The sequence below is a fragment of the Ailuropoda melanoleuca genome, chromosome 16 (assembly GCF_002007445.2).
Source record: "Ailuropoda melanoleuca isolate Jingjing chromosome 16, ASM200744v2, whole genome shotgun sequence".
Lineage (NCBI taxonomy): Eukaryota > Metazoa > Chordata > Mammalia > Carnivora > Ursidae > Ailuropoda > Ailuropoda melanoleuca.
Window position 1 is genome coordinate 33,523,513 of NC_048233.1, and position 25,106 is coordinate 33,548,618.

The following is a 25,106-nucleotide window of genomic DNA, read 5'->3' on the forward strand; positions in this document are numbered from 1 at the left end:
TAACCCTCCTCCTCATTATCACAAACACTACATACACTTTCCTGGGAACCATTTGGGAGTATTTTTTTACATTCTTTTACCTAACCACAGCCAAATTAAACAAGATATATTTTTTAAATGTTTATTTAAAAAAAAAAAAAAACTATGGGCAAGCCATCATGTTAGATGCTTGAGACAAAAAGAATAAAAAGCCAAAAAAGCTTAGTATTCTGTGATTATTGTGAGGTAGGTTTATCGTCCTGCTCTTGAAATGCTATAACTGAACTGAATGAACTTAATCACACGTGAATGACAATTATTCATGAACCAATTCTGTGCTAGGTTTGCCCCTGTTGGGGAAATGAATCAGTAGAGGCCCCACCTCTCCAATGTCCCTTTGTAATTCTGGATGTAAAGAAGTCTCATCATGCAGGGAAAAAAGTAAAACAATTTTCAGGAACGGGTTTGTTCAGGTTTCAAACAGAGTCTGAACCTTAAGGAAATGTGTAAAGGAAGCAACCCCTTTAAGAGCCACCAGCACGGTCAAGGATGTCCTCGAGGTCAGCGCAGCAAGCAGGTATCCGAACCGAATCAGAGCGGGTTAGGGGGTATTTGCGCATACCATTTTGAAGAGAAGACTAAAAGCCAATTGGAAGAATCAAGGAGGGAAATGAATGACAAACTGAAGAAAAGAGCAGGGACATAAGGGAGGGGAGAAAGAAGCCTGAGGTTGGGTTGAGGGAAATGAGATACTTTTTTTCTCTACAAAGACCAGGGTTATCATGGGGGTGCTCCATGCCAGCCATGCAACAGACGGTGGGAGAGTTTCATTTCCCTCCTCTCCCACCTTCCTTCAAAATCGTTAAATAGCTACTTCTCACCATGTAAAAAGACTCAAAGACAAACAGCTCGCAGGTGTAGGACTTCTCAATCATCATATAATTGTCAAGAGAACATCTGACCCAAGGGATAGAGCAATACTTCGGGAATAGGATCTGGGGCTTCAGCATTCAGTAAACTCAGCCCTGAAGTCTTCATACCTTTCACAAGTCACCGAACATCATGGGGCCTTATTCTTTAGGGCAACTATTTTTCCAAAGATGGTCTAAGTATGGGAAAGTTTTGAAGAAGAAAGGAATTGCGTGAATATAAAGAATTACAGTTACTATTGACATGTGACAACTGGCATTGTTATTCCCACTGTTAGTGGAAAGATTTTCTTGAAGCTGACCAGCAACATCCAGAAAAAGAACAACTTGTTAATAACAAAACTGAAGGTGGACATGTGACTTTCATCTTCTTTTTGAGTTCAGGAGGTTCTCTAACCTTTTGAAGGTTAAACAATTTTGAGAAACTACTAGCCTCCATTCCCAGTTCCCTTAGAATCAGCTTCTAACCAGTCCCTACATAAAATCTCCAAGACCAGCTCATGCGCATGCGTGCGGGCGCACACCCACACAGAGCCGTACACGGTGCGTAATGGTCTACACCACGGAAGGGTATTTCTAGGTGTCTTAGGTAGAGCAACAATTCTGAGAACCCAATATAGGCCTGGCTGTAAGTTGGCCCTTGTTCCCCTGATCAGAGTATGGCCTCATTCATCCAACACCATGACGTAAGGAGGGGTGCTTCATGAAATCTACTTTCCAGATTCATTTACTCCATCAATTCATTCATCCCTTTATTTAAAGGCCATTACTGAGTGGTTCTAGAAGATACCAAAAAGGGGCAACTGATTTTATTCAATTAACGGCTAGAACGTTAAAAAAAAAAAAAAGTTTCCACCACAACAAGAGTATTTCCAAATTTCATTATACAATTTCTGCTTTCTTGAGTGCTGGTATGTGTGTATACTTTATGTGATTTAGCCTTTAGCTCATCACTTGTTTTCATTCTCAGTAGAAAATGAACAGTAGACAGAACACAGGCTTCGAGAATGTGATCCAGCCATCCAGCTGGGTGTGATCTGGGAACCTAATTCCTCAACTAGAAAGTAAAGTTGGGGCTCTCTCACAGTGGAGAGCCGATGTCTGGAATGACAGGGCCCCAGACTCACGGGCTTTAAGATGGTTGACAAACTTTTTATAGGTTTTTCCCTCTCTGCTTGTCATGATAGATTTTTGAATTCCTCCTGCTTTAGTCTCTTATTAAGTGGTCTTTTCTCTTTGCCCACAACCAGCAACCTCCAAATTTTTTAATTTGTTGCTTTCTAACTTCTGTAAATTAGGCAACTACAATTTGAAAAAATTCATCTAAAAGTATATAGAATTGTTATGCTATGAACAACGGCTTACACATTCCTTCTGTGAGCACAGTAATCACTGGTTAAATAAGATGACATACCATATGTGAAGGTGTTATGCAAACTAAAAGCAGCTTTATTATTTTGCTATGCTATTTTGGTCATTTGAGGATCATTTATTTTCTGTTGTGCTATATGCTGCATCCAGGACAGCTAAGGATTACTATTTTGATTGACCTTGCCATATACATAAATGAGCCTTTATTATTTTTCTCTAAAAAGCTTAGTAAGTCAGCACAGTATGTGATAGTCCAGAGGCAGGGAAGAGTCAAGAGTTCGCTGGAAGACAGAAGCAACAATAGAAGGCAATGGTATTACCGAATGACATTTTCAAGAATTAGACAAATCAGGCAGGAGACTTTGTGCTTAACTAGAGGCGACAGGAAGAGACAAAGGGCATGTGAGCAGAGTGCCACCGACGTTCTTAAAGAAAATTAATACAACAGTGATGGTCAGGAAGGAGAACAGGAACCCAAGAGGGGCCTTTTAGTCCACTGCTACTAAAAACCTAAACACGGTGGCTTGGGGAGATAAAGTGAAAGGAACCAATAGGAAAGGGAAACTGGGTCAAAGACAGTCTTGAGTCTTAGGTGACTGAAAGACAATGTACTAAAATGGAAATACTACGCAGGCAAGTCAGAGGAATGAGGACTTCAGGGGGTTGAGGAGAAGGAGTTCAATCAGACACACACTGAGGTTATAACTGTACATCAGTTCTGGTCTGGTTCCTATTATTAATCATTTTCTTGGACCAAGTCACCAAGTCAAATCAAAATCATGCAAATAGAAAACAGAATAATTTTTAGTGCCTGCCATTGAACATGAAGTCCAAGGTCATACCCCTAATTACAAATACTTTTCCCAATCAAACTCCACTCTAGTTCCTATGTGAAGATTACCATGGCATTGCAGGATCGCTATGAAATGGTATTTTTTGTGTGAACATGCCCAGAGAAGTCAGAAATCCTTTGATCACCAAAACCCAGAACAGATACCGATTTGTGAAGTCAGTAGGGCTAACATTCCCTAGGTGTCCCCTGCTGCTAAGTGTCATCCTGTAGGCCACAAACTGCTTAACAACTTCTTTGTTAAACAGCTTGTTAACAAGGCCTCAGCACACAGAAGACACTGCTCACACACCCATTCAAGAGCTACTCTAACTCTGTCAGGCTAAATATGCAGGTGAATTAAATTTTACAGACTAACTTGGCAATGCAAAAACCTGCAACACTTCCATTCTTTACAACACACAAAATATACAACCCTATGGATACAGGTAATTTCTTCTTTATGGAGATTTTTAAAAAGCCAGAGACCTGTCATCGCCATAGGTATCAAAACTATGATAACCAAGGTTTGAATTTCATAGTAGAGACCCTAAACTGTTACCTCTTTTTCTCACACAGCCAAAGAGCGCTCAATACTTACTGTCTGCTAAAGACACAGTTCAGGGCCCAATTCTGTTTTATTAATATTGAAATGAACTGTAGAGAGAACTGTAAAATAAAAACATCACAATGGTATCCAAAGACATTGCTTAATGAAACATTCTTTTGTTAAGAGTACTTCATACCAGCAATTAGTGGCATTAGGCCATGTGCCCCTTGGCATTTTCTGTATTTTCCAGGTAAACCTCTATCCAACTTGTACATTTTCCAACAGCTGAGTGGCCTGTCATGTACCATCCAATTGCCAAGAAGCTATCCATTTTTCCAAAGGGAAATGTGGAACCCCGCGGGGTTTCAAAGCATTCTAATTTCATGCACAAATACATTCCACGACAGTAAGACAGAATGCTTAACAAAAGGAGGAAACATGATGACAAAGCATGGTCCTTTGCCAGAGCGACGCTTTTGGGGTCAGGTTTTTTTTGGCTGTAAACCGGCTATACAGACAAAATCCAAAACGCACGCTGGGTGTACAGCGGACCACGCAAGGCACTGCGCTAACGAACTAGTTATTTTCCATAACGGGGGACGCAGATATTTTTGCAAATCGTGTTCCAGTCAGTCTCCTATTGATTTTTTGAATTTCTATTTTCAACGGCGGCCCAAGGAAACGGCAGCCAGACTTGACTCCAATGTACACACAGACTCAGGTTTCACCCCGTCACCTGTTGGCTCCTGAACAACACTCCTCTTTGTGAAACTTACAGCACTCATTTGAAACGAGTTTCCAGAGAAAACACTTCAAGAAAGTGTTTGAGAAGTCACAAGACTCGAGTTGTAAAAACAAATTCCACACATAGCCTGGTTTATACTGACATAGATTAATGTGAAAACCCGAGCTTTTGAAGAAGGGGTCCGGAGGGGAGCCGGAGGGAAAGGATGTCACCCCCTTCGGGAAAATTCGGCAGGCTAGATAGGGCTGCGAGTGACGGCTGTCGGAGTTCCGCCGGGTCAGCCGATGCCCGCACGGAGGAAAGAGACATCTTAGAGCAGCCGTCGGCGCCCCGCAAAGCCCTACCCTCCGCGCGGCCGTGGCTGCTCGGGCCGCGAGGGGGCGCCCCGGGCCGCGGGTGGGACCCGGCCCCCTGCCCCTTCCCGGCCGCTTCCCGGCCGCCCCCCGGCCCCGGAGGCCGAGCCCCAGACCCAGCGGCTGGGAGCGAGTCCCTCCTGGGCGCCGACGCGAGGCCCGCAGAGAACAGCCCCCCTTTTCCCAGGGAACAGTGCAGTCGCCTGCGAAGCCCTTCACCCACCTCCAGGGGAAAGCCTCGCGCCGCCTCTGCACAGCGCCCCCTCCGAGGAAGAGCACTCGCCCCGCGGCTTGACGGCGATACTGAACGGCCGCCGGACCCCGTCTCTCCCCCAACTTCCGACGAGAAGCCCCCTCCCCGGGCGCACGGGGACGCGCGCACCCCCGCAGCGCTCGGCGTTCAGTCCCCGTCGCCCGGCTGCCACCGAGCCCCGGGACCAGAAAGCGGCTCCCCACCTGCGGCTGCAGGGCCGAGCGCGGCCTGCAGCCCCTCCCGGCGCCCTCGGCGGCCGGCGAAGCCGCAGCGCCCACCGCTCCGCGTGGGGCCGAAGCTGGCCGCTCGGCGCGGGGTGGTTCCCGAAGGAAAATAGGACCGGGTGCCCTCCAGGTCACCCTCACCCACCCGTTTCCGGAGGAGACCCGAGCAGGGAGGGGACGGAGGCGCGGGGGCGGCGAGCGCAGGGCCCCCAGTAAACCGTGGCTGGCCGCGCCCCCTGTCGGGGCTCAGCACCCGCCCCACCCGACGGATAGGGGGTCGCTGCCCGCAGCCCCCGCCCGGCCGTGACGCACCCCCCCACACACATCCGCTGTCCCCCTCGAGCCTCCTTTCTGTGCAACGCGGCGATCCTCACCCTCCGTAGCTCCCTAACCAGCCGTGGAGGGGCCCGGCAAAAGGTCCTTCAGCTCCCCGGAGACCCTCAGTCCCCGCCGGCGTCGCCGACTCTGCTCCCCCGTGTTTGAGTAGCTTTGTCCAGGCCACCGCATCCCCCACGCCCAAGCGCTGCGTTTCTCCAGAACCATCGACCGGGGAGAGAAAAACCCCCGTGTCCGCTCTGCGCCCGGGGCCGGCGATCTTCAGAAGTAACCAGAGCCCGCATTTAAAAAAGTAACCATTTCGCTTCCTGCCGGTCCCACCCTCCTAGGAGCGCGGCGGGCCGGCTATCCCAACCCCGCTGGGCTCCCGGCTCCCGTCCGCAGGAGGCGCCTGCCCAGCCTGATCTCGCGGCCGCCCGCTTTCCAGGAACTGTCACTGCTGACCGTGCCCCTGGCAGGTCTCCACCAGGTCCTCGCGCACATTATTCCTCGAAAAGTTACCCACCCACTTGGCCAGCCTCGCGGCTGGAGCACCTTACCTCCGTCCGCCCGCTCCATTCCCAGGAGTCCTAGTGAGAGGAGCAGCTGAGATGCAAATACCCCAGGACGCTTATGTAAACTTCCCCCTCCCGCAGGTGCACGCGCGGGCCACAAAACGCTGGGAGAATTATGCAAGGCCACCTCTTAAAGAAATCATCTCCACTCAGTCCCATAAACATGATGTCAGCAAATGGCACGTTTAACCGAGTTCTCACTTGGAAGGGCTCATTAACATATGAATTCTCCTCCTAGGACTTTTCTTGCATTTCGCAGTGATTCCTACTGCTTAGCGCAGGAGATTTATTTTTCTCGGTAAATAACAGCAAAAGAAAAGGTGCCAGGTCATGGGATACACTTAATCAAGTACACGAATAAGAGTTTCCACAAACAGGTTAAGTGAATATCATGCAGACACAAGAATGTGCCTCATACTTAAGTCTAATCTTGTTTTTGAGCTGATTTCTAGATACACTGAGACAAAGTGAAATTTGGCATTAGTTGTTTACAGAAAGGACCAAGAGAAGCAAAACCAGGGCCTCAGGGCAAGCCTACAAAAACGGGTAGACGAGTGTGACCAGCACCTGAGGTATCGATCTCTTTTGAACTACAGATTTTAATTTCTCCAACAGCCTCCTTATCACAAGGTGATAAAATAGGAAGGGGGGAGAGAAAAGGATGCAATGTTTAAATATTTAAGGGTTTTGCCAGTGTATAAAGTGCTACTAAATAAAAACAACTTGAAATGGGCTTCCTTGGGAGTGCTTTGTAATATATATGTTTCGACAGTATACAACTGAACAATAGCTCATTGTAACTGTGATTGGAAAATACACAAACAAGTTGCCATAAATGGAACAGTCAAGTAAATAACTCTGTGGCCAGTTTCTGTTATCTCTGCCCTAAAGAGAGGAGAAGCAGCTGAGGAGAAGCTCCTTTTTTAAGTGATTGCTTTAAAATGGCAGAGACAAAAATGTGTGGCTATGCTGGTAGACTAATTTGGAAACATGGATTCAAACAACAGGATTTGTAATTCAAATAGACTCTCTGTTGGCCAATACAGATACCGGTTTTGAAGACTGTTCCTAAACAGTTCCACCGCTGAGCTCCTCTGGCCTTCAGATTGTGTGGGGACTCGTGGGAGGGCGGGCGGGGGGCTTTCAGGGTTACTGCTTTCCTCTATGGGCCTGTGAAATTAACATGAAGGCCTAGGTCAGATTTCCTTTTTCCTATTTCATTCTGTGTGGGCTTCCTCGGGGAAGTCATGCACTGACCGGATCTAGAGGACAAAAGTACAGTTATTGACTTAAATCCTAAACTATGGTCTCATTACGATAAAGGTGGTATCAGTGGACCAATGCTTTGAGCCAGGTGGATCCTTTTAGAAGCAGCTTTTAAAGGAGAGCTACACTTTACCCAAGGCCACAGAACCCTCCCAAAATACAAACCATAACACTGATCGGTATTAAATGTCAGCCATTGTAAGTGTGCCTCCTCTAAGACAGTTACCTGTAAATATTGTTTGTTACAATTTCAACAGCTACTGTCAGCTTTATTGCCTATCGTCAGGGTTTTTAGTGATGAAGCACTTTGGAGAGCATTAAAAAGCTTTCTACTCCTGTTCAATCTAAATGCAACGGACTTTCCTCGGGCCTGAAAGGCATTGCTATTGTCAAGGGCAAACTTAGGCAGGATGGGGAGCAAGGCCCCCAACCAGCATCCTTTTGTTTTCGCCCGGGGGGAATATTCATTGCTTGCAGATCACACGTGAGGGGAGGCGGAGAAAGGAAGCCCAGAAATTCACAGGACTTGGTTTCCTCAGCCCATCCCAGTCTCTGCTCTACTGTAACCTCCTCAGAGGGGCCTTCTCCAGCCCTCCTAATCCCCCAAGTCACCTCTCCCTCTGGTTTTGCTATTGGTATTCATAGCTCTGAGCTTTGCTTGACACCATGTGTCTGTTTGTTCATGTTTGCTGTCCTCTCCTCCCCCAAAAGGCAGAGACTTTTCGGGATCTGCTACTATATTCGCAGCACCTAGAATCATCCCTGGCGCGTTTGCGTAGCAGACCAGCTCAATAACAAGAGTTAAGTGAACAAAGGAGTTTTGGACATTCTTCTCAGGCCCTCACAGATATGCCACACTTGTACAAGTCAGTCTGTTTCTAACCTAAAACCAGCCTGAACTGCAACGTCCTAATGGAAGAGACTAGGCAGAAAATCAGAAAAATGCCAAGGGCAAAGGAATAAAGAGGCAGCATTGTGTTTGTCAGATACCCGCCAGCTGTACTGGATCTGGAAGAAAGAGATAAAATACAAATGGAAAGCCAACCTTGGCGCTATTTCTTGGTTCTCCTGTGATTTGTATATGGTGACCTTGAGGTCTTTTCCTTGCCTTTTTCATTTGTAAAACAGACCTGCTTTTCAGTGTTGAGAGTCAGAGTTGCTCTTGGTCTCAGACATCATTGGGAAGAATTTGTATCTAAATACCAGAAATGTAGGAAGAGTCTATTTAAATGATTGGATGTCCTGGAGTTCCTTAAGAGAAAGAGAGATCAAGGGCTCTAACATTCATCAAGGGACGTCTTACTGAATAAACTTGCGGGTCAGTTGGCATAATGTGAAGCAGGGTGAGAGCTTGGGTCTTCAGTGACAGCACAGTCTAGGACAGCAGTTTGGCTGTTCTGACTATATACAGGTAGGCAACTACAAGAACCTCAAGTAACGCCTGTCTGAAGGATGTAATTTCTTTTTTTTTTTTTTTTTTTTTTTTTTTAAAGATTTTATTTATTTATTCAACAGAGATAGAGACAGCCAGCGAGAGAGGGAACACAAGCAGGGGGAGTGGGAAAGGAAGAAGCAGGCTCATAGCGGAAGAGCCTGATGTGGGGCTCTCCCATAACGCCGGGATCACGCCCTGAGCCGAAGGCAGACGCTTAACCGCTGTGCCACCCAGGCGCCCCTGAAGGATGTAATTTCTAATTAAAATGAGTTTTAAAATAAAAAAAGAATCACAAAATCATACAAGTAGACAGTAGAGTTGACAACAACCTGTGGGTTTTTCCATCTTGTCTGGATAAAAAAAAAAAATGAGATCCAGAGGAATAATCATAATAATTCATCATGCTTGTTACCAGATTTGTTACCATGGAAGATTTATGTAAGATGGTTCCTTTTTCTTGTTCATTTTAAACATTTCTGTGGTACCTCAGATTGGGCGATATACCCCCGAGGGTGACTGTCCATTTGCCAATTCTAGTTACCGTGCACGGAGTCCGTAGCACCCCCAGGGAAGGGCCCCAAGGCAGACACCCGTTCTTCCTAGAGTTAACAGGCATTACGGTGTTTCATAATAGGTTACAGTTCTCGAGGCCTCCAATTACTTCCTTCGCCCTTTGATTATATTGAAAGCAATGTGATTAGAGAGCACTGGTTCTTTCACATTTTCTACAGCCAATCCCTCTTCCAGTCCTCCCAGCTGTCTGTCCCCTCCCCCACCCACACCTCCTTGGCCAGTGGTGTTGCTCTCCTGTGGAGGTTCCCGGAGGCGCTGGGCTTGCAGGTAGCCGAGGAAATGTCTGTTCTGTCAACCACTCACTCGGTGACACTGGGATAATTCTCTAAGGTATTAGTTTTCTTCGTGTCTAAAAGTGCTAGTGTTTGGGCGTGGCCAATGGTTAGAACTTTTGAGGAGGGAACACAATCCATTTTTTTTTAAACTCAAGTTAAGAATCTCAGGATGGAAACCGATGAAGGGGAGGCTGCTCTGTTGAAGGTCTGGGCTGGTTTTTCCCCAAACCCCTCCCGCAACACTGTCCCCACCGTCACCCCTCCACACTCTTCCGGGTCGGCCCCTCAGGCTCCCTCACCTCAAGCTAGATGCTCCCAGACAGGAAGATAGAAGCGAAGGGCTGGAAACTGTGCCCAAAGGAAGGCAGGACCTCTAAGCTACTCTGGGGGCCACGGGGGCCACAGGAGTCGAAGCAGAGAAGGGTGACATGATTGTATCTATGCCCTAGTTAGAGGGAGGGCAGAGAGAGCAGTGCAGAGAAAGTAGGTGGGAAGAGTTTAGAAGCTGCCTGAGTAGTCGAGGGCAGAGAAGACCAGACAGTGCGTCTGAGGGTGAAGGAACTGGACTTGTGGCCCAGCCTGTATGCTGGGGGTTAGGGTGGCAGATGGGGTGCGGACCTTCCTAAGTGAATCATAGTTTATGTGAAAGACAACCAAAAGTTTGGCCCTGATGTGAGCTCTAACTTGAAACTGCAAATACTTTTCACTGTCCATGGGAGACAGAGAGTTTAGAAGGATTTTTCTTTTTTTCTTCTTTTTTTTTTAAATCTCCACATCCAACGTGGGGTTTGAACTCACGATGCAGAGATCAAGAGTCACAGGCTCTACCAGTTGAACAAGCCAGGCACCCAGGATTTACACTCCTTCCTTCCTTCCTTCCTTCCTTCCTTCCTTCCTTCCTTCCTTCCTTCCTTCCTCCCCTCCCTCCCTTCTTTCTTTCTTACTCGATTTATTTACTTGAGAGAGAGAAAGAGGAGGGGGAGGAGGAAGAGGGAGAGAAGCAGACTCCCCACTGAGCCCAATCTCACAACTCCAGGATTATGACCTGAACCGAAATCAAGAGTTGGATGCCCAACCAACTGAGCCATCCAGGCGCCCCAGGAGTTACATTTCTAGGCTCATCCTTAATCTTCCTGTTGGTATTCACCTTGAAAACTTAGTACTTACACCCTCTCGTGTTAAAGAGCTCAGGGTCCATCGTTGTGAAATGAACAGGCACACGATTTTCAGGGTGGAAGGTAATCCCTGTAGAAGAACCGCCCAGCTCATACTACAGACGTCAAGATGGCGTTGAAAATGACATCGGAATGTGAAGTGGGGGGTCTACAGTCTAGCGGTTCATGTTTCATACAAAACATCTAAATAATAGGTATCACTTTGTCTTAAACTTTAAAATTATGGAGTATTTGCTGCTTTACTTCATGAACTACATGGGCAAAGCTGTTTTGCTCACCTATGTATTTTCTTATGCTATTTAAACTCCACCACCTAAAATGGTTGACTCTCCACAAGGGAGAATCTGGACCGACAAGGGCATGCCAGCTTTTAACACTGTTCACTGTGCGCTATGACTAATCAAGGTGTTCCTAGAGAGGTGTCCGCAAAGAATTGTTTCAAGCAGCCAGAAGCCTCTTGCCAAAAAGAAAAAAGTCAGCAAAGCTTTCCATAACATTTCTTTATCTTATCTGCAATCCCAGGTCCCCTTCTGCAACCGTGGGAATTTAAACGAGGTGATTTTGTAGTGGAGACTGGTTTGCAAGCTTTAATTAGATCGTGCCAGGGACAGGATCTGGAATTCAAATTGTTCTATTGGTCCTGAATCACATAGTTCCAGATGAGTAACTGTCTTTTTTGATACAAGTTACTTTTAATATTTCCTTTCTTCTTTATTCTTGCAGCTGTAGTCTCTTCAACACTGCGTTTACAATGAATTAAAGACGGGCAAAGACCAGGGAGCTCGTCTGTTTTGTTCAGTGATAGATACACAGGCCTGGTATATTGGACACTTCGCCTGGTACAGATGGGATTCTCAGTAAATATTTGTGGAGTGTCTCGTTCACATTTGATTCTCCGCAGAACCTGACACAGACTTTGCACATACTACTAAGGACTCCTTTTTATATCTCAATGATCAGTCCATCGTTTTATTTTTATTCAGATTTCTTTTAAGTGTGTCGACTAATTTGAGGTTAAACTTTCCATTTCAATATTTAAAGTAGTCTCATGAAATTCATCACTTAGATCGTTTATTCTTTTTGGCTTCTGAGATCTTATAGGAACAAACTGGCTCACTTGAAATCTCCTTAGAAAGCTCAAATTTCTAAATCCTGTGTCCACCCACCTCCAAACCATCGTCCTACCTCCTCATCCCTTCCCAGTCTCCTGATGGTACCACCAATACTCCCGTAAACCGAGTAAGCCACAAACCAATCAGCCCGGAGCCTCCCTCACTCCAGGTGCCCTCCTTCCCGCCTACCGTCTTTGGGTTACTTATCAGATCTTTGTGTCTTTTAAGCTTTCCCAGTTAACTCTGTCCCTCCTCTCTCTGCGGCTGCGGCCCACCCCCCCTCCCAACCCCGGGGGTACCGCACAGCCTGACTCACTTCTCCCCACCCTCACATCTCTGCCGTCATTCTCCTTCACTTGACCACCACGGATGCGACTAGGTTCATTCTCCTACTTTAAAATCCCTTCTTCACAGTCTGCCCAACACCTCCATGGCTTCTTCGTGGCGAGGGCCCTCCATTTGAAGCCCCCGTCGAACCTTCCAGCACTATCACCACTACCTGAACCACCTCACTTTGGGCTCTCTAACTGGGGGCCTTCCAGCTCTACCAGGCTGTTTCATGACCCTTTGCTTCATCCAGCTATTCCCTCTCCATGGCTCTGTCTAGCCACTCACTTCCATCTGCCCAGCTAACTGACTTCACGACCCCATTTGGGGTGGGTCCTGGCGCTGTTGCCGACGCCCCCGTACAGAAGGGCTGCTGTGCTGTGCTTTCCCAGCCCCAAGACCCTCCACCAGTCCCAAGACTCCCAGCGTGGTCAGGTAGTCCCTCCACCTGAATTACAGCTGCTTTTCTTTCTCAGTCAGAGGTGCTAGCGTGAATCCCTAGTGCCGTGATTCTCCTGTGCACGGAGCATCAGGAGAACCCAGTGGCTGTCCCTCCCCCCCGCCTGGGGCTACGCTAATAAGGACGGGCTGCGGTTGCTCTTCTGGTTAATATTAGCATACGGAAGAGATAGCATTTTGAGGACTAGACCTTCCGGTGTTTCTAGCTCCTTCAAAGAGCTTTCCCCAGTGCTTCCATTCGCCTTCTGCCAAGCCCAACCCGAACAGTGCAGTGAAAACAGGCACGTTGGGTTGCTGGGTTCACAGAGATCATGACAAACGCGACAGCCTCTCCTGAGTTGTCAGCATTTTGAGTTTGGTAAGGTCGTTTCTAGATGAGATGCTTCTTGCGAGCAGCGTCTGCCCCTCCTGTGAGGTCGCAGGACGGAGCGTAGGGCAGATGACTAGCTGGAGCAGATGGTGGGTGAATACAGAGAACTCCGGCCGGTGCAGAAAGCAGGGCTGCAGGCGCGGACCCCCCTCCAGTCAGGTGCAGAAGTACCGCAGCCCCCGGCGGCCTGGGCTGTGGTTCCCTAAGCAAAACGGCCGGATCCAACATCCTTTCACGCGGCTTCACACCCCAACCTTTGAGACACAACAAGATCACTAACAGCCTGCTGTTAATTCCACTGAAGAGGAATTTTTAAGACCGAGAAATCAGTGTAAAGTGATAGGAGATCTGTAACGCCGGCCTCGGGGTGTGGAGTAGTGAAACCGAGAGGCAGGTTAGCCAGAGACAAAAACAACCTGGGATAAAGGTGAGAATGGCTGATAGAGAAAGAGGAGAAAACCACTGCTGAATGTCGAAGGAAAAGCGGGTTGTGCTTTCTCTGAAGACGATCATAAAGGAGCTGCTTGTCAGGCAAAAAAGTGAGGTCTCAGTGGATCTGGAGGCTGCAAACATCCTTAGCCCCCTTGAGGGAAAGGGAGCACTGCCTGAGAGCATCTCCCTGAGCACCTGGGTTAGGGCCCGCCTTCTAGTGAATTCAGTAACTTCGGGACTGTGGTGGAATCAGGATGGAATGAGGAGTCAAGTGTGAGAACTGTGTGTCATCTGGCATACAGTGTGATGTGACTGCATTCTCTGCGGTGATATACTGAGGAAGAACACGATCATGCCAAACGAACCCCCTTATTACGACTATTACAGCAGCTATCACCCAAGGAGCGCTCATTTGCGGGGCACTGTGCTAAATCCTGTGTGAGTACCTTTTTTTTTTTTTTTTAAGATTTTATTTATTTATTTGACATAGACAGCCAGCGAGAGAGGGAACACAGCAGGGGGAGTGGGGAGAGGAAGAAGCAGGCTCCTAGCAGAGGAGCCTGATGTGGGGCTCGATCCCAGAACGCCGGGATCACGCCCTGAGCCGAAGGCAGACGCTTAACCGCTGTGCCACCCAGGCGCCCCTGTACCTTTTTGAACATCCTTGCAACAGCATCAGGTAGGTCTTAGACTCTTTGTTTCACAAAAGAGAAAAGTAAGGCAACTTGCTCCACCATCTCAACATCAGCGAGTTAGTACAAGAGTCTGGATTCAAAACCTGATCTGACATCAAAGCCTATCGTCTGAGACCACGATGTTATTTGTTTTTCCAGCAGAGCTTCTTCGAAGTAGCAGAATAAAAGGCTTTGCTTTCCCCAGCTTGCCCCCAGCAACATCACCGGAAAGTAGGAAGAAGAATTCTAGAAATTCTAAACACCGTACTGTTTCGGGGAGAAATGAAGCAGTAATTATTAGTCAAAGGGGAGCTCAATGAATGTCTTAACTTTGCTGGCCTCTAGGACCAGAGAGTTGTGTGCCTCAAAGGAGCTGGACCCCCCAGCCCCCAACCCTGGAGATGGACGGTCCGCTTTCTGACGCTGTTCACTGCACCATTTTAATTTCTACAGATACATCGTTTTATTGTCCACATGCAACAAAACTGGCCTGTTTCTGAAGTTCCTACATATAACAGTTGCTCTGTTCTTATTAGTCATTACCAGTGTCAGGACGTACTAAGCTCTCGCGCAAACGAGGTTCTCATTCTCGGATGGGCTCAGCAGCCCGGCCGTCACCTCCTCAACTTAGAGGAAGATGATGCTGAACAAACAAACAAACCATGAGAATGGTTCAGTTTCTAAGTCTGTGGGTGACACGTTCTACTGAACGCATTTCACGCGGCATCCTCACTGCAAAAGACACTGAAGTAACGTGGCCATTAATAAACTTGTCAGACAAAATTGATGACTCCACAACTCCCAGAACCATAATACATTATGATGTGTGTGTGTGTTTGTGTGTGTGGGGGGGTATTTTTTGAAGATTTAATTTATTTATTTACTTGAGAGAGAGAGACAGATCACAAGCAGCGGCGGGGCAGGGGTGGGCACAGGAAGAAGCAGGTTCTCTGCTGAGCAGGGAGCCTGATGCAGGGCTTGATCCCAAGACCCTGGAATCATGACCTGAGCCAAAGGCAGAAGCTTAACTGACTCAGCCACCCAAGTTCCCCAATATTTATTTATTTATTTATTTATTTATTTATTTATTTATTTATTTATTTATACTAAGGTCCTTCAGTTCAGTTGCAGCAAATGAAAAATGAAGACAATAGAATTACTACTCTCTCTGGTAGCATTTCTGGACAATTCTAATTGCCAGTATGTCCCCCAACAAAGATTTCTTGCACATGAGCCCAAATAATAGGGAACTATTAGGACTCCTATTACCTCACAGAGGTTTGTAAAGACAACGTGCTTCCTACTAAGGGGCAAACATTTCTACTTAACTCAAACGCTAGTTCCATCCTGGACTGCTGACTGACTGCGTTGTTGCTTACATAACGGACCGAATCACATTCCTATTATTGACCTTTTCTGAATCGTTAGCTTCTCTTTCAATAGAGTCTAACAAGATTCTAGGAATCTTTGAAATGCTTCTCTCTTCTTTATGGAAAAGTGCATTTGAAAGGGGGCACAAGTTAGCAAAGACTGAAAGGATCATTAGAAAACAGTTTTATGAAATATCATGTTTTTAGGATCAGAAGAGTCAAAGGTTTTTGAAAGAATCCAGTGATATGGTGGGACAACCTCTTCAAATGGAGCCACTACTCCAAAGATAAAAGAGGACGGCAAAGTCCAGTGCGAGCAACACTTATGACCACTTCCTTGTCTTTCCAAGAACCTTTAAAATGACTTTCTCGAACATGCAACTGTCTGATCCCTAGGAAGACCTTTTAGGAAGTGTATCATTTTTTTTCCACAATCAGGCATATTAAAATCTACAGAAAGATGTTTGTCACTCTGTCTCTCATGCTTAATTGAGTTCTTAAGATAAATATGATAATGGCATACATATATATTTGGAATTCTTGAAAGCCTGTAATACGAGCATCTCAGCATCATGATAACATTTATTTTATAGTAGAATGATAAGGGGAGCAATGTGCTAGCTGGACTGCACATTTTCTGGGCATCGTAAAGATACTATTTACTGTCACCATCAACACTGCCAGGAGAAATTAGGAGAGAGTGGGCTGGCACATTAGTCCTAGGAGACTGCCAATAGGGTAGATTCCTGGTGGCAGTCTTTGTTTTGAGGAGGGGAGGAACCAACAATTATTTTACAGACTGGCCTGGGAATGAGTGGACATACAGAGTTTTGTAAATTTTTTCTCAGATGGTTTTACACCTTAGTTCTTAAGGACAAAATGGAGTACTTCACCACAGTACTTAAAAAGTATGATTAAAAAAAATTATTTGCTTCTCTGCTCCTTTCTATTTACAACTATCAGGGACCCACATTGTGCACTGGAATGTATTTTTAGGGCAGATGGGGGAAGAGGGCCAAGTTTCAGATGTCTCTTTTCTCTATTTCTTTCCTTCGCTGTAAGGTTTCCTTTATGGACCTTTCAGTCTTTGGTTTCCATAACCTCCTAATGCAAAACAGGCTAAGAAGAGCAATGAATGTAACAAACCACATGTCGCTTTGCCTTTTTTCTTTCTTTCTTTCCATTTTTTTTTTTTTTTTGGAGGAGGAAAAATCCAGCTTCCAAGAAGAGTATGCAACTTAGCAGTTAACCGAAATTAAAGATGTTTTAAAGATTTCTTAACCCCAGTCTTGGCCATCTTGTAATATTTTAAACTGGAAACATATGATTATGATAAACTCTGAAGCAAACAGGAGATGTTAAGACCATGGATAATAGTTTACAAAATTAATTTTGACTTATGAGGCAGTCTGAGTATTTTCACCTACGCCGAAGATAAGGGACATATGAAAAATTAACTTCAAGGATTTCACTGTGAAATCAACACTAGTACATTCTGAACCCTGGATTAACAATCTATATCTGGGCTTCCACAGACTTGCATAAATTATTCAAAAATTTTATGGCTCAATTCAGCTGTCAAAGAGAAGAGCCTTTTGACAACACTTCACACCTGTTACTTATCTAGTAAAGTCCTGGGCTGAGTTCCTCCCACCTGGGATAAGCATGTCCAGACTTCCCTCACACTCATTTTCCACAGGGGACAGATTCTTTGGAGTGTTGGGTAGTAGAGAAATCAAGATACGCTAAAACTAAAACCCCTGGAATTTTCCCCAAATAGATGATCACCATGAAGATCTTAACTAAAATAACGACTGAGAAAGGAGCACAGTCCTTACAATGCCATCACAAGAGATGGTCTATTTACAGTCTTTCACGCAAGACATACAAATAAAACAAAAAATTAAGAGCCACTGACTTCATTATCTGCTCAGAGGAAAGGACTAGACAACCAAAAATAAAAGTAACAGAAATTATGCAAGCTAATTTTTCTTCTGGGTTTTACACTGGTAGGAAATATGAATGCCCGAAATCAAAACACATCAGAATATTCCCAGCTGCTGGGTAATTCTCAGCTGTGGGTCTCTCTGATTAACCCCAACACCTTCTTCATACTTTAACTCAACTCACTTAATAGAGAGATGAAGGCTAGCTCACGTCTGAGGTTCCTGCAACCTCCACAAATCCCTCTTCACAGTCCTCCCATCATCTGTCTGCTCTCGTAACTCAAAAGGGAGCTCTGGTTAGTTAATTATGTGACACGGGGGATTCTTGGGGGAAAAGAGGTTTGAGACAAACATCTAGTTTATTTTTTTTTAAAGATTTTTATTTATTTATTTGACAGAGACAGAGACAGCCAGAGAGAGAGGGAACACAAGCAGGGGGAGTGGGAGAGGAAGAAGCAGGCTCCTAGCAGAGGAGCCTGATGTGGGGCTCAATCCCATAATGCCAGGATCACGCCCTGAGCCATAGGCAGACGCTTAACCGTTGTGCCACCCAGGCGCCCCAGAGACAAACATCTAGTTTAAATTCTGGGTCCACAGCAAAAAAACCAAACAACAACAACAACAACAACAAAAAAACACACCAGAGATAAAACCCCACTCCCTCACAAAAATCATACGTGGATTTTAGAAGTTCCAAAATACTAATCCCACTGAAATATCAATTCTGCTGCTGGTTTTCTATAAAGAGAAATGAGATGCAAAGAAAAGTGGGGTCTTAGGAAAAGTCTACATCGTACAAGATGAGGGTACTTAAAAAGCAAGGGATGGGAACACTTGAAAGCAGATTTCTGAAAACAGAGCCAGGATCAGCTCAGAGGTGCGTCTCCTGGACAGGAGTCCTGGGACTGGTGCCAGAAGAGCAAACCTCTCGTTCAGGGAAATTTGGGGGGGCAGAGTGGGAAAACCGCTCTGTTATAATTCAAGTGTCTTTAAGGAGAACATTCTGACGAGGAACAAAAGGATACCTGCCTCTAAAAAAAGCACATTGAGTGGGCAGAAAATATGAGCAGTTACGAAACTGATTCCCCAGACGGGTTACTTCCCCCATTGGGGGGCATCCGAGCTGGGCAGGGACTGAGGCAGCTATGCTAATGCACCCCGGACTGTGTGGAAAATACTGAATGAGGTTTGTATTTGTGCGGACTCTAAGGCTGCAAGTAACAGAAACCAAAATAAGTTGAAGAGGCAAAGGGTGGGAGTGAGAGTTTACTGGAAGGACACAGAAGTGTCTCAGAAAGCACATGGCAGGAATGTGGCTGAGCCTCTGAAAACGGCCACGTCCAGAAATGGAGTCCCTCAGATGTCTAAACAATATTCTTCCTCCGTTTTCTGTCTCTGCTTCTTTCTGGTTAACACTGAGTTCTTGCAAAACAGGACTTTGTGGCTCCTCAGTCTATGAAGTTAAAAAATGGCTGTGTCCCAAGTTTCCACCCTTGACCACGTATCCATCGGGAGAGATGGATTTGGATTTGGGTGTGTGTGTTTTGTAGGCTGCAGTAATTCCCAGTGAAGGTGGAATTGTCTTGTCCTGCACAGATGCTCCAAAAATGTCTATTCAATGGATTAAAAATTCATTAAAAATCCATAGATATCATGGATGGGAATCGGGTGATCCATACCATTGGTGATTAAACAGCAACTGATGCCAAGCTGGCTGGCATCTCCTGGAAAGCCTTAAGAGATACACATGCACGGCACCTGGGGGCTCAGTTGGTTAAGTGATTGACTCTTGATTTTGGCGCAGGTCATGATTTCAGGGTTGTGAGGTCAAGCCCGCATGCAGCTCTGTGCTGGGCGTGGATCCTGCTTAAGATTCTCTCTCTCCCTCCACGCCCTCCGCACCCTGCTTGGGCTCTCTCTCTCTCTCTCAAAAAAATAAAATAAAAAAGATAGATGCCTGGACCATAATCCCTATAGATTTTGATTCAGTAAGTCAGTGTTAGGACCCAAAAATCTGCATTTCATATTGTCTCCCTAGGTAATTATAATTTGTAACTGGGTTTAGGAACCATGGATCTATAGGACTTTGGTTAGCTAGCTCTCCTGAGACAATGGTAAATTTGTGGAATGAGAATGAGGAACTACTTTAAGTTTTCATTGAGTAGTCAATAGAAAATTCTACCTGGACCCTACCAGGTCTTTGATACTGCTTGTGAAGCAGTCGTGCTGATGAGTGAACCTCAGATCTCTTTCATGAAAGGTTCTGAAAGGATAAATGTCATTTTAGGGATGTGACCCACTTTAATTAAGACATCTTTCTCAAGTGACAGTAAACTTTTCTTTTATTATATTAAGTGAAACTATTCTTTTGGTGTGGCTGTGCTGCTGGTTTGAATCCACAAGACCTTTGAAAAACTATGGTTTCTCATGTTTTTTTTGTAGAATGGGTTAAAAAAAAAGCCATGAAATGAGAAATGTAAAGCCATTCCACATCTAATATTTAAACCCATTATTTTGAGGACATGCAATGCTTAATTTCGATTATGCATAGTTTTTGTAATTTCAGCATATTTCCTACGCATAAACTGCACTTTCCTGAAGCTTTTGAGGCAAGTACTGTTCCCATTGATGTAAATTAACTGCTGTCCACCAGTTAAGTGTTTCATTGCATGGGAGAATTTTCTGCAGCTATTATTTTATTACTGTAAGGAAGACTTTGGGAGGAACTAACATCCCTTTCCCATCATATCATCAATGAAGGCTGTGTCGCGCTGAGCAGGCAGCAAAACATGAATGATATTGATGGATATTTCGAAAGCCAGCACATCTGTGTTGATTTAATGCGGAGAAAGAGAAGATGACAATGGCTAGTCATGTGATAGATGATATGTAAGCTTATCACTGGGCTGAATCTCAGTATTGACAGTATTAATTTTTCCTCATTAGCCAGAGAACACAGTAAATATATATCTGAGGATACACAGTAGGATTAGATTACAATTCCCGTTCCCATGTGATTTTTATCAGGGTATGAAATGCAATTATGTCAATCAATCTCTTTGAATTAATCCATCAATTTGTCACTTAAGGGTTTTACAAAAGTTAACTGTATAAACAAATGAAAGTAAAAGTATGCTTTAATGATGATTGAGAACACTTTTTACATCTTTTTTTAAATCATCAAATGATAATAGTCCTTCCTTTGTACTGGTTGTAGTGGAAAATGAAAAGTTTGGAGAATGTGGCTCTGAGGGAGGGAACAGGAAAAGGGGAAGGGGGTGGAATGTTGGCCCTGGACAAAGTATTTTTATAAAGGATCCTCCATACTCATACTGCTTAAGGGCACTATGAAGTTTATTACATGGCAATAATCTTAGCACAACATATTTTCCTGTTAGAATACCCTGTACCATTACCTTGAACATTTTTGGCTTAAAACTGAAGTATGTCTGAACATTATGTGTAATGTAATTCCCACAAATGAGCTACTGTTTGGGGGGGGGGAAGGCAAGTGGTAATAAATCTGTAAATCCCTACTACAGTTTTCAGGATAACCTTTATTGGTCTGGGCTCAACGGTTTTATACGTAGGTATATAACATATGCCAAATTAGAAATGTAAAATCCATCAAGAGCTCTCATTGATACAGAATTGTTGCAGAAATAGCTTTATTCTTCAGGGCTTTATGTATTTATTATTTAGAGAGCTATTATAAATAGATTTACTGGTTATTTGTTTGTTGTTTGTTTAAAGGAAAAACCATAGGGAGAGAAATCTGCTTTAGGTTAAGCAACTGGGAATTATCTCAGAGTTGCCTGCCTTCAAACACAGTTGGGCAGAGAAGTACCAAAAGCATTAAAAAAAAAAATTTAAAAAAAAAGGGTTATTCAGAGGGGGAGTGGGTCCACTTTCAGGGCCCTAGGGAGGCTGTGGCGCTGCACTCTTGAGTCTGGGATGGAGAGGAGGACAGGGCTTGTCACTGTACTTCTCCTCCTGCTGACAGCTGCCTGGAAGAACTTTACCCCTCTGGGCCTCAGTTTCTCATCCACAAAATGGTAGATGATCTCCGAGGTCTTTTGACTGATATCCTGCAATTCTCTGATTTCTTCAGTTTAGAAAACCTAAGAATGGAGGTCAGCTGTACACACAGGGGGCCATTTTAAACCAAGAGGCTATTTTAAAATGCACTGCTATACCCCAGAGGGGGGAAGCAAAAGCAATTGGGCTTATTCCCTTTGAAAGCGGCAGCCTGCTGGTGCTGAGCACTGCTCTTAGGAAGACCACAGACAGGGATGCGCCTGGAAGTCAGGGCAGCCACACCAACCCTTTTTTGTCTCTTTGGGGTTTAGACTGTATAAAACTTCAAATGAAAGTTCCCAGGCATGTACCCTAAATTCTCTAACTCATCTGCAACTCCTTAGTCTGAAATGGGAACTACTATTTTGGGAAACTGTCTAGAGATACATTTAGGCTAACATGAAGGAAAAGATGGAAAGCAAATTTGAGCATAAAACACGGAAACTCTCACAGAACCGATGAAAAAGGGAAATGAAATTCTTTCTTTAAACCACACACCAGAATAAAGTTCTAAGGGATTCAGAAAGAATGTTCCCACAGCACCTGTCACTTCCCTACATATATTCTGTTCACCCCTTAATTATTTGTGTGATGTCTGTGGTCTCTTTTGGGCTGGAAGACTTCTGAGGATGGCGAATATGACTGCTTTGCTCAGTCCTATATCCGGGAACTAGCCCAACACCCGCCAGGCAGAAAAGGCCAGACAGAGGTTTGTTGAGTGACTGAATGGCTGAATGATGAATGCAATTAATTTTACGAGAATAGCCAAGCTGTGGAACACTCAGGATATTAGAATGTCCATTAAAAAATGACTGCCATTTATTCTATTTTTTTTCTGCTTCCCGTTCTACCAATGACCTTTCCTAAGAAATAACGCATGCCTTTTGGTCTGAAAGATAATCAAAATCATTTTTCAGTTAGAAAGCGTTAACATTTTCTTGATAAATTCTTTAATTGGGTTTCATCTGTATTTCATTCCTGGTATAATTAATTTTCTTAAATGGGTAAACAAATGAATCCCCCAAATCAATGCTGTTTTCCTAAAAACCTTTATTGAGATGGATACCTCCAAGGTCCTGATTTCTGTAAGAAAGGGGCCCATGTCCTACGTCTCTCTGTTATTGCCCGAGAGCCTGAAAAACCTTTATTTACATGTCTAGCAATGACACTAACCTGCTCGGTTAAGAGCTCTAATAAAAAGTTGTGTGATAAAAATGCCAAGGCCTGCTTATCTGAAAAGATCCCTCCTAGTTCAAAGGGTCAGTTTCACACCAGGGTCCCAAGTCTTATCAGCTGGCTCTTCAGAGCGCTGCCATTGTAAAACAAAGGATTCCTCCAACTGGCATGACAATGGTACGATCAGCAGACACTTCAAAAGCAGCAGGCACTGCACAGCGGATGCCCCGAGTTTGCCCCTCCCTGGGATGTTTACACACACGTTCCAACAGCTCACCCCACAACAAAGGCCAGGCAGCTTCGTCAAGGGCACCGCGCTTAGAGTAGGTAAGGACTCTGTCTTACCATTAAAGCCAGGGGAAAACTTCAGTTTAAACACCATTTACTCCATACAGTGTTCTCAAAAGACAGGCTCTCAGTACTCTACCAGGGTGAGGACACTGCTGGCTGGGGTCAGGCGGTGGAGGGGGGGATGGAGTTTGGTTTCAGGGGTTGCGTCCTCAGCACATAATTAGAAAGAGAGAGAGGGTGAGAGAGAGAAAAGTATGCCCACAGAGAACCCAGAGTAATCTTCAGGTGTCCACGTGGATTTTGCAGATGACAATACAAATCAGATTAAAAGATGATCCTCATTGGTTTGCAAGATGCGAAGAGAAAGCCTGCAGTTGTGAGGTTAACAGAAAGAAGAATTTATTGAATTCCCTCTGAGGGTCTGGCCTTGTGGGGAGGCTCTGACCTGTTGGCTTTATTTGTCTAACTTCCCCGAAAATCAAAAACAAATGCATATTTTCCCAAATCAGGGTCCACAGGGGAAAAGGTACGGAAATCCAGTATCTGTGAAAATGATTTAAAAGCTGACCTTTGAGATTCCGCAGCCTTTTCGGGGCGATATGTATTAGAGACATATATAAATAGTATTATTTCAAAGAAACTCAGGCATCTCGATGCGGGAAGCAGGACACTAACTGGGGAAAAGGAGGCTAAATGGGGATCTCTTCTGGATCAAAGAGTAAGTTATAAGGCTTTCTTTATTTTTCAAAGCTAGTGCCTTTGCTTTGTCCACTCTGGGATGCCAGGGGTGTTTTAAAAACAAGCAAACAAACTCCCATGATTATAGGGAATCCTTTGTACGTTGTAAAGGGCTTGGTGGCCTTGCTAAGGCCCCAAAAGGCCGTGAGGTGTAGGCAGCTGGAATCTGCCTATTTCTCCTCCATACCATCACTCTCCCCTCACTGGGGTTGTGCTTTTCCAGCACCCGCGTCTTGGTTCTTTTTAGGTTCCTGTCTCTGCTTCAGCCCTAACGAGGTGCTAAATGCCCAACAAGATGGTCCCGCTATAAACCCTATAAACCGAATAAAAGGTTCAGACAAAGTTCCCAGAGAGATGGATGGATCTTTTATGGTCAAGGAAGAATTTCAACACGTTAGTGCACCTACGACGCGTCCGCCGTGTTTACGGTGCACGCGCTGCCCTCCCTCTACGGCGCCCTCCTCGGCTCTCTCCGGAGCGACCTAGCTTCGCAGCACCTCTCCGCACCTGACAGCTTAGGATTTTACAGGATCAGGGTGTTCGGCCCCTGGCCCCGCCGCCTGCTCCAGGAGGCGTGTCCGCTCCACAAACAAAAGGATTCCTCTTCATTTGGTTCATTGGTGTCGCTCCAGAAGCTGGTGCATAGTAGGTACTCGATTAGTACTTGTTACATAAATGCCTATAAGAAGCCGCGCTGGGCAGTGGGGTATAAAGAACAAGAGCTGCCCTTTGCCCTGAAGTGACTCATGACCTACTCCCTGCAGATGTTTGTACATCTGTAGTGCTTTCCTCATTTTTTATGCCTCTCTCTCGGGCTCCAAGCTTTAACGTGTCTCTTTTAAAAAAAACTATTACACCATAACACATGGATACAATCTCATTGTATATTAGGAAGCTATTCAATTCAGTATCTGCAGTAGGCCCCAGACTATAACCGTTCCAAAATACATTTGTTGCTTTTCAAAATCCTTTGAGGAGTCATCATTGCGATAAAACAGTCCAACAGTTGTATGGTATACAAATATATCCCCAAATCATGAAACATTAATGATCTAATGAAAGCAATTAGTTTCAGGTTGCAGCAACTGAAACTATGTCCTCTATTCTGGGATTTAAGAACCTTTTATTTTCTGCATTTCTATTTTCCTCTGTGTGTTCCAGGAACTATTAGATCCCCCACCAGATAGTTCTCTTATCTCATGCTTCTTCAGCCGGAGAAGAAAGACCTCATCCTTCCCCCCCCCCCAATCTCTTGTCAGTGTTCCCATAAGAAATGGTTATCCAAAT

The 25,106-nt window shown here is 45.0% G+C and overlaps 1 protein-coding gene across 6 annotated transcripts in view; it reads right to left on the minus strand.

The window, feature by feature from the left end:
• PRICKLE1 (prickle planar cell polarity protein 1) overlaps positions 1 to 25,106 on the minus strand; it is a 107,245-nt gene that overhangs the window by 14,630 nt on the left and 67,509 nt on the right. For 2 of the 6 annotated variants that reach the window (XM_034644907.1, XM_034644903.1), the window contains exon 1: positions 5,608 to 5,943. The exons of 2 other annotated variants lie outside the window; for them this stretch is intronic. The gene's annotated coding sequence lies outside the window, so the exon portion shown is untranslated. Of the gene's footprint in view, positions 1 to 4,979; positions 5,102 to 5,212; positions 5,327 to 5,607; positions 5,944 to 25,106 lie in introns of those variants that run through there. 2 more of the 6 variants (XM_034644905.1, XM_034644906.1) reach the window with 2 other exon arrangements.